We start from the raw sequence: 9,447 nt of genomic DNA, 5'->3' as shown, positions 1-9,447 counted from the left end.
GTGGGGAGGAAGAATGGTGATGCCTTTGCATGAGGTAACCAGTAACTAACCAGACTCTGGATTCAGATAGACCTGAGTTTAAATTCCATCTCAAACACTTACAAGGTGCATGACCTTGAGCGAGTTACATTACCTTTGTTTCCTATGTGTAAACAGAGAAAATAGTACTCAAGTCTTAGGATGGTGGTAAACATGAGAGAGAAAAATAAATCAGCAAACAAACCAACCCACACATGCACATGTGTAATGTCCCTGGCACCTGAGAGGCACCATCACAATGTAACAATTGTGCTAAGGATCTATATAATCCTATAAAAATGTGCCTGATTTGTTGACTTCTATGTAATGAATTAGTTTCCCTTAATGCTAAATGCCAAAAGCATTACTCAAGAAGCGTTCTTTCTCTATTGTTTTTCTCATAGAACCCTCCTATCAAGTCATGGAGGCTTTGGGGGCTCCATCCTCCACTAGAACTCAGTTTAATTGCACTAAAGTTAGAAGAAATTAGTGGATCAGGAAGCAATTTCTAATTCCTTATGTGGCCCAGGAAGTCCACATTATGACAGTTTGTCTCATTTGTCCCAAAGGTTCTGCAATGGACCACAAATCCTTCTCATGAAAACCCCTTCCTCTGTACTCCACCAGTGCTGGTCTCCCCACCCAAGCTCTGCTCATGCTTCGCCCTTAGAGATGGCTTGGCAGAGAGTCCCAATCAAGAAGGCTAGCTGTGACCAGAGAGCTGGGGCCAGGGGACAGTACCCACCTGAGACACTCTTGGAATGGCAAGAGCCAGAGGGGTGAGCTGAAGCCACCTTCTCCACATTCTACAGACACGTGTGTAGCACCTAAACTCTGCCATGGCTAGGCATCGGGGACAGAAGATTAAACAAGTCACAATCCCTTAGTATCTAGTAAGGGGCATAGACATGTGAACTGCATTTATAACTATCACTAGAGGCCCGGTGCATGAAATTCGTGCACAGGGGTGTGTGTCCCTCAGCCCAGCCTGCACCCTCTCCAATCTGGGACCCCTCGAGGCATGTCCGACTGCCCGTTTAGGCCCGGTAGGATTGGGCCTAAACGGGCAGTCGGACATCCCTCTCACAATCCAGGACTGCTGGCTCCCAACTGCTCGCCTGCCTGCATTCCTGATTGCCCCTAACCCGCTTCTGCCTGCCAGCCTGATCACCCCTAACCAATCCCCTGCCAGCCTGATTGATGCCTACCTGCTCCCCTGCCAGCCTGTTTGCCCCTAACTACCCTCCCCTGCAAGCCTGGTCACCCCCAACTGCCCTGCCCTGCAGGCCTGGTCCCACCCAACTCCTCTCCCCTGCAGGCCTGGGTCTCCCCCATGTGCCCTTCCCTGCAGGCCCGGTCGCCCCCAACTTCCCTCCTCTGCCAGCCTGGGCCCCCCTAACTGCCCTCCCCTGCAGGCTTGATCGCCCTCAACTGCCCTCCCTTGCAGGCCTGGGCCCTCCCAACTGCCCTCCCCTGCTGGCCATCTTGTGGTGGCCATCTTGTGTCCACATGGGGGCAGCCATCTTTGACCACATGGGGGCAGCCATCTTGTGTGTTGGAGTGATGGTCAATTTGCATGTTATTAGATAGGATTACTCTTTTATTAGATAGGATTACTGCCCATGATTGGGGAAATAGAGGGTGCATGGAGATGAAGCCCCTAACCCAAAGTGGGGAAAGCCACCCAAAGCTTCCCCAAGGAAGCAAGATTAAAACTAGGTAGGAATCAGCCAGACAAAGGAGGTTGGGATGAGGATGAGGATGAGGATGAGGAAGGAAGAAGGTTCCTAGAACAGGGAACAGCATGTGTGGTGAGCGAGCTGACAGGAAAGCCAATGCAGAGTCGGTCAGCTAAGCGACAAAGGCCAGGGAAGGCAGTGTGGACCAGCTGACCAGAGAGTTGGGCTTTATAAGTGCACAGACCTGGGATCAAATTCTACTACACAACCTTCTCTGTCTTCTCTGTATGACTTTAAGAAGTTACTGAGCTCCTCAAAACATCAGTTTCATTTTTGTGAAGGATATCATATTATAATAATGATATTTGCCTCCTGGGATCATTGTGGTGACAAAATGAAATAACATATTACAAAATCATCCAGCATCTCCTCTGATACCAAGTAAACACTCAGTAAATGCTAGTTGTTGTTATTATTAATAAATAATAACAAGATGAACATTAACTTCAGAGGGCAGGAATGAGTCTCTGGGCGGGGAGGGACAGGGGAGATGGTTTGGCTGAGTCTAGATCACAAAGGAAGCAAGCAGGAAGGAAAATGAACACCATAGACCCAGGCGATGCTGATAAACTAAAAGAATGTTAACTTCCACAGCTGAAAATCTTCTTGTAAGTAAGGTTATACTGAGCCAAAAATGCTACCCAAAAGACCAATTATGGGACATGGAGTCTAAACCTCCAGCAGCATGACTATGTAGAAAAGACAAGTCCATGTTCGGGGGTTTTGCAAGCGTTTTTATACATCAGGTAGGGGAGGGGGAGAGAATGAAAAAATGTAAGCTGTCTGAAAGAATTTACATTAGCTCTAAGCAAATGGATGGGAGAAGGTCAAGCGAGTGGGACCAGCTCTGGAATAGAGCAGAGTCCACATAAAGAAGTGGCTGCTCCTGTGGATTGGATGGGGCAGCAGTGGGAGGCTCACATGTAAACAAGTGGAGGCTCCTGGTTCCATGGTGCCTGGCTAAAATAATCTATGGAAATAGCCACCTGGAATTAATCCAAAATTCCAACAAACAAAACAGGGATGTGAGGAATCTCCTGTTAGCTGGTCAGCAGCCATTAACAGACCAGCAGTTCTGTCTCTTTCTCTCACTGTCCAGTCGCTGTAAATTAATTTAGAATATGTCAAAAATGTTTTTCTTATCATTGCATCAGATGCCTAGAGGATGTAGACAAGTATACAGTCCACTCAGGGATGGGGCTCAGGCTCAGGTGAGTAGATCAGCCTCTCAGTGGTCTGTTCACATCCTGGCTGAGAAAGGTCTTTGTTGTGAGACCTGTCCCTCACATGGTAAGACTTTAGCATCTCTTGTCCCATCCACCATATTCCAGTAGTCCCCTCTGTCTATGGGACAACAACACTACTAAACACCCTCCAGGTTTGATTGTTCGTCATTAACAACCAGCTCTTGAATCATGAGTGTTTTGAACTTGAAAGCATTTCTTAGTCAAGGAAGACTGGCAACTCTTAGCCTAGATAGGTTTAGGGAGGAATCTAGAACTTCAAAGTAATAGTCTCTGTTGAAGGTAAGTGCTTGAGAATACATTCATGTTACCAATTAAATTGATAAATACACAGTTCTTAGATGGAAAACTCAAAGTAAATTAATGATATTCACGTTACTTGTACCTTTCTATCCTATATGCACCCGCAAAGAAGAAATAATCTCAGTAAGAACATTACATTCTCATTTCTGTACAATAAACCAACTCTGTATCTCTGGCAAGCACTCAGAGAGAATGAAGCAGAAATTGGTGCAACTTATGTGAATGGTGTAATTATGATTGTCTGAATTTTCAGCAAATTAATTTTTCAGGCTATTTTAAAGAGTTATCCAGGCACTCGCTTCAGAGAAAACAAAACCTAGCATTAATTCTTTATGTCATCTCACAAAAATGCTTCAAGGCTGGTCAGAGTTTGTTTTTCTTTTCAGTGCTATTACCAGATGCACTGAAACTCTATTTCTCCATATGTCCACCTTGCTCCTCCCTACAAGGGAAAGATAAAATACCATAGCATATGTCATTAGAGATAATTACGGAGACTTCAGCAGGGGATTTGTAGATTCTAGGTTTCACTCTAGAATCACTTTCTACTTTCCATTTTGGGTCCAAATCACCCTCTGCCCTATTAACCTGGCATCCCGAGATCATTACCATGGCAGCTTAAAGGACTGGGAATCATCTGTGCCCTTGAGGATACAGATTAACTCTGTCCCAAGGCCTGCTGCCCACTGTCTGCCTCTCACACACTCTGCAAGCAGAATGTCCCATGAAAGGCAGCCCCATATGCTGCCTTAGGCTTCAATAGAGCGTGGCTCTGACTGGCCTGTGTGCTGGCCCCTTTTGAGCTCTGCTCCTTATCCGTTAATTGAACAAATGAGGATGAGACCCAGAGGGAGAACAATCAATCCTTCTGTTCCTGAACCATTGGCCACATGAGCTTTGCTATTAAACAAGGTTGCTGTGTTTTACCTTCAGGGCAGAGAAACAATGCATATTTTTTAAAGGATTTTGAGATTTTGGGGGATAGATAAACAAGACTGATAAAGTTGTATTAAAAATTCACAGTGATGATCATAAAGGAAGAATTAAGCACGGTTACCTAGCCATAAAATCTACTGTTGGTCCAGCCGGACTATGCATTAAGGAAAGATGCCAAGAGAGAGATGTTTTGGAAAATGTGACAGTGAACAATGTGAGCACCACTGCTGTGACCTCAAACCAGGTCTCCATGGTTTGCTTTCCTTTTTTGGAAAAGTGAAAATAATCTGATAATTTTCTCACCATGAATTTTTTATGTGAAATATAGAAAAGTCTAAATCAGATCCATCTATTTTTAAAAAGGCAATGGTATATAATTTTAAATATTTCAATGACATGAAATAAATCTAACAATGAACAGTAGTAGCAGCATGTTCCATAAGATTTCTGAAACTTGGCTTATTTTCTCATTCAAAAGATAAGGCAGCATAAGGCTAGACCTATAAATCCCTGGCAAGGGGGCCAAAACAATTTAATGGGGAAAGAATGGGCTTCTCAATAAATGCTGCATATCTACTCACAAAAGAATGAAATTGGACTCCTTCCCCACACCATTCATAAAACTTAACTCCAAATAGATCACAGTTTTCAATGTAAGAACTAAAACTATAAAATTCTTAGAAGGGAGCATAAGAGTTCATCTTCATGACTTTTGGTTAAGTAAAGTCTTCTTAGAGACATTGAAAGCACAAGAAACAAAAGAAAAATAGGTAAACTGAACTTCACTGGAATTAAAAACATGCTTCAAAGGATACCATCAAGAAAGTGAAAAGATAAACGAAAGAATGAGAAATATTTTTTTTGCAAATTGCTATAAGGATTTGCACCCAGAATATATAAAGAACTCGTAAAACTCAATAATAAATGACAAATAACCCAATTTAAAAATAGGCATAGGATTTGAATGGACAATTCTTCAAAGAACATTTACAAATACTCAATAAAAGCATGAAAAGATGCTCAACATTATTAGCTGTTAGAAAAATGCAAGTCAAAACCACAGTAATATGCCATTCACACCCACTAGGAGGGCAATAATAAAAACAACACAGGTTAAAAATGAGTATTGGCAAGGTTGTATAGAAATTGGGACCCTTATCCATTGACAAGAATGTAAAATAGTGCAGATGCTATGAAAAACAAAATGTTAAACACAGAATTATCATATGACCCAGCAATTCCATTCCTAGGCATATACCCACAAGAAATGAAAAGATATGACCAAACAAAAAATTCTACACAGATGTTCACAGCAGCACTGTTCTTAAGAGCCAAAAAAGTGGAAACAACCCAAATGTCCATCAGCTGAGGAATGGATAAATATAATATAGCATATTCATTTAATGGAATATGACTCAGCCATGAAAAGGAAGAAAGTGCTGATTTTACAGATGGGAAAATTCAAGTTTAGAGAGATTGCATCTCTTATTCAAAATCATACAATATTCAGTGAGCTGAGCTAGGTTTTGAATACTGGTGTATGGTGTTTTTATTCGCTATAGGAATGAAACCACAGATTGCTTTCAATGAATACTTGCTCTATGCCAGGTACTTTGTATCCATCATCTCACTGTTCTTCACCCCACCTCTGCTAGGCTGGTATTTTATTTCTATGTCTAAAACAGAGAGATGAGCCCAAGGAGTTAAAGGCCTTGCCCTGTTCATAATACCGGAAATTGGGCAGAGCTGCAACTTGAACCCAGGTCCATCCACTCCCAGAGTCATCATTCTTTCTGCTAAATCTTGTTTTCCAAGCTTTTAAAAGACTTATTACTCAGGCAGTCAAGACTGAGAAGCACTGAATTGTAGTCAAACTGAGAAGCACTGAATGGACTCCACAGCTTAACCCTTCTCCCTCCATCACCACCCCCAAAGCTAGACTAGTCACTTTATCGTCCTTCATATCTACCACCTCTGCTCCCACATCCTACTCATTGGCTCAGGGAGAATGCATTCTCCTGTACCTCTCTGATAATTCAAGTCTCTCTCACCTGCCAGACCTTGGCCCATCTCCACCCACTTTAGGAAGACTTCCTTGAATATGCTCACCTCTGAATAAACCCTGTATCCAAATATACACTTACATATTTAGATAATGTAGTTGAGAACATGATAATACAATACTTTTTCTTGCTCTTAATTACACTACAAGTATTGGTCTATAGTCCCTCCAATTGTATAAAACGTTAGCGCCAAGATCTTTTCCTATCTACTTTGTTACTCCATTGATGTTCCTTTTCTGATTTCTCAGTACCTTGCATCCTTTAATACCAAACTTGTGCATTTGTTCCCTCCCTCCAAAATTGTATCCACCTGCCTTTGTCCTGGTGCCCAACTTCTGTGCCACTTCTCTCCCTTCCTTCAATAGTCCCTGCATTCTTACTCGCCAGGCTCTTGCCTTTGCCCAGGATTCTTCACCCTCCAATCTGGCAAACTTCTACTCTATTCATTTTCAAGACTTATTCCTCTGTCAACGTGTCTATGATTTCCCCCTTGTCACACAGAATTAATGGCACCTACTTCATGTTCCTATTGGCCTTTATTTATTTAGCGCAATACCCGTCATTTAGAACGTACCATGATGTATTTGAGTTGGCAGGCCTCTGCTGATTTTAAATAAGAAAGCATGGCAAACATGCACGTGGCAGAATAGTAGATTATTCAAACCGAAAGCCAAACTTCTGGTGCTATATTTTACTTATGAGCCTGACAACATTGGCTGTTGACTTGAAAGGCCATTTCCGTGGCTTGGGAAATCACTGGTGGGGTTGGCCTGTGGAAGACTCTGGCTCAGGACACCTGCTATTTTGTGTGCATGTCATGTGTGTAGGTGTGTGCTGGCTTCCTTTCAATCAAAGCTACAAAGAAAGAAATTGGTGGGGAGGCAGGATATGCCAATGCTTCCCTCTCTTTGAAGTCCATCACTAATCAGAGATAAAAGACCTTCGCATTGAGAGGAGAGCAAACTTGAAAGCAGGATGCCTTAAGCAGGGCCATGTAGTAACAGTTCCTTTTCACAAAATTCCAGCTTCAAAATAATCCTGCAATAGTTCATTTTTAAAAGTCACCCAGGGAAGCTGTGACAAATAAGAATTCCACACCCAGGAGGATCTTATCAATAAGGGCCTCCAGAGCTGTCCTCTGAGAAATACACTCTTTTTATGGAGAACTTAGAAGTTAATTGTACCTTTTAAAATCAAATTGAGGTATGGTTGCTGCTATAAAAATTGATGAGCTGAGATTTTTAATCTTGAAATTGCCATTCTCCCATCTCTCTACAAACACGTTATAATAAGGATAATAGCTAGAGAGGAGCAAGCATATAGTATGAGACTATAATTCTATTGAGAGTCTCCCGATCAGAAATTCAACACTATCTAAAATGGTGCCCAACCAAATTTCCCTTTTGTAAGTAAAATCTCATTTTTCTGTGTTTTTTTTAATTCTAAATTCCCCTTAAAAGATTCAATTCCAAGTTCCTCTGAAGTTTCCTCTTCAACCTGTGATGCTGATGAACTAACATGCAGATTTTAGAAAAGATTTCAGTTCACATTTTCATCTCAGCATGATGACTCTTTCCCCCACTTCAGTCAAAATTCATTATAGCCCAGGTTATGTCCAAGTGAGCATTCATACCTAGTGATGTCATGTCTCATCTGTAATATTTCTTCAGCTCCAATCAAGTCTTTCTCAGGCTGACACATCTTCAATGACAAAGATGCATGTATAGGAATGGAGGCAGAGTTCACTTGAGGTTGAATGGGAAGATGAACAAAGACAGAGGAATAGGATTCCTGGGAGAGGGGGACTTTGGATTTGCTTTGGAAAACCAGTGTCTTGGATATCTAGAGAGTAGAAAGTGATTCTGAATAAGAGGGGTCTAACAAGCAAAGGTTTAGGGGTGGATAGGAAGACACCTGTCATTGGCAATATGACAGGTGCCAGTTTCCTGATATTATGGATGAAACAGTGACCCAATCCCCCCGACACAAATGCATGTGTTGAAGTCCTTACCCCCAGTACTTCAGAATGTGACTATATTTGGGAAGAGGTGATTAAGTTAAATGAGGCCAGCCTCCAGAATTGTGAAAGAATAAACTTCTGCTGTTTCAACCACCCGATTTGTGGTATTTTGCTATGGCAGCCCTAGCAAACTAATACACCTACTCAATAGCCACCACCCCCAACCCCAAACTTTTCTTCCTACCTGGCAGAGACCACCTGGAACCACAGAGTCACCCAGCTACCTTGGCAGATGAACACGGACCACAGAACCACCCTGGCACAGAAAGGAGAGTTTGCCAAGGGACTTTGGGAAAGGTCTTCTATCCTAAACAAGGAGCGACTGCCTGGACGCTGTCCTGAAGGGCATATACCTGGAGTTGTGGTAGTCGCCTGCTACCATGATGTGAACACAGCAGAATTAAAAAGAAGCTGCCCCAGCATCCTCGACTCTGCATTAACTCTGTAGCTACCTTCCTCAGATTTTTTGTCATGTGAGACAATAATCCCTATTGTCTTCACCCATTTTAATTAGATCTATTACTCGCTGGGTCCAGTGAGCTGACCTGGCTAATGAAATAGATTACATTAGTGAGGCCAACTAGACCCAGGTTTCAGAAGAATGCCTTTGAAGGTTTTGTAGAAATGAATGTAAGAATGTGGGGAAGAGAAACAAGAATTGAAGATAAATTCTGGGTTTCTAGACTGGGAGCCCAGGGGAATAAGAATACCTATAAAGGAGTGTGGGTGACTTTCTCCTCTGAAGGGAGAACTTGTTTGTTTTTTAAGACCATCTCTCCGAGTTTACACAGCGGCTCAGTGAGGGTTCAGCCTGCTAGGAGGACTGTCCTCTAAAACTGCTGAGAGGAACCAGGTCCAAGGCAGCAACTGAAAAGGGATTTGGAAGGGAATCCTGTCCGCGGCCTAAGTGGATGCTCATACTTGCTGTGAAGTAGCTATTTAGACCTCAAAGTATGGAAACCAATGTTTGAAATATATTCATAAGGACTCTTGTTATCTGCTGTCCGTCTTAAAATAAGTAAAATTCTTTTGAGCTAAGTAAACCTTGTGCTCTGGGTGTCTATATAAGCTCTGGAGTGGCAGTCTGCGGGCCTGATGTCTGAGCCCAATCTACCACTAACCAA

The sequence above is a fragment of the Cnephaeus nilssonii genome (genome assembly GCF_951640355.1).
Source record: "Cnephaeus nilssonii genome assembly, chromosome: 1".
NCBI classification, from domain to species: Eukaryota; Metazoa; Chordata; class Mammalia; order Chiroptera; family Vespertilionidae; genus Cnephaeus; species Cnephaeus nilssonii.
Note: the sequence above shows the minus strand (reverse complement) of the source record.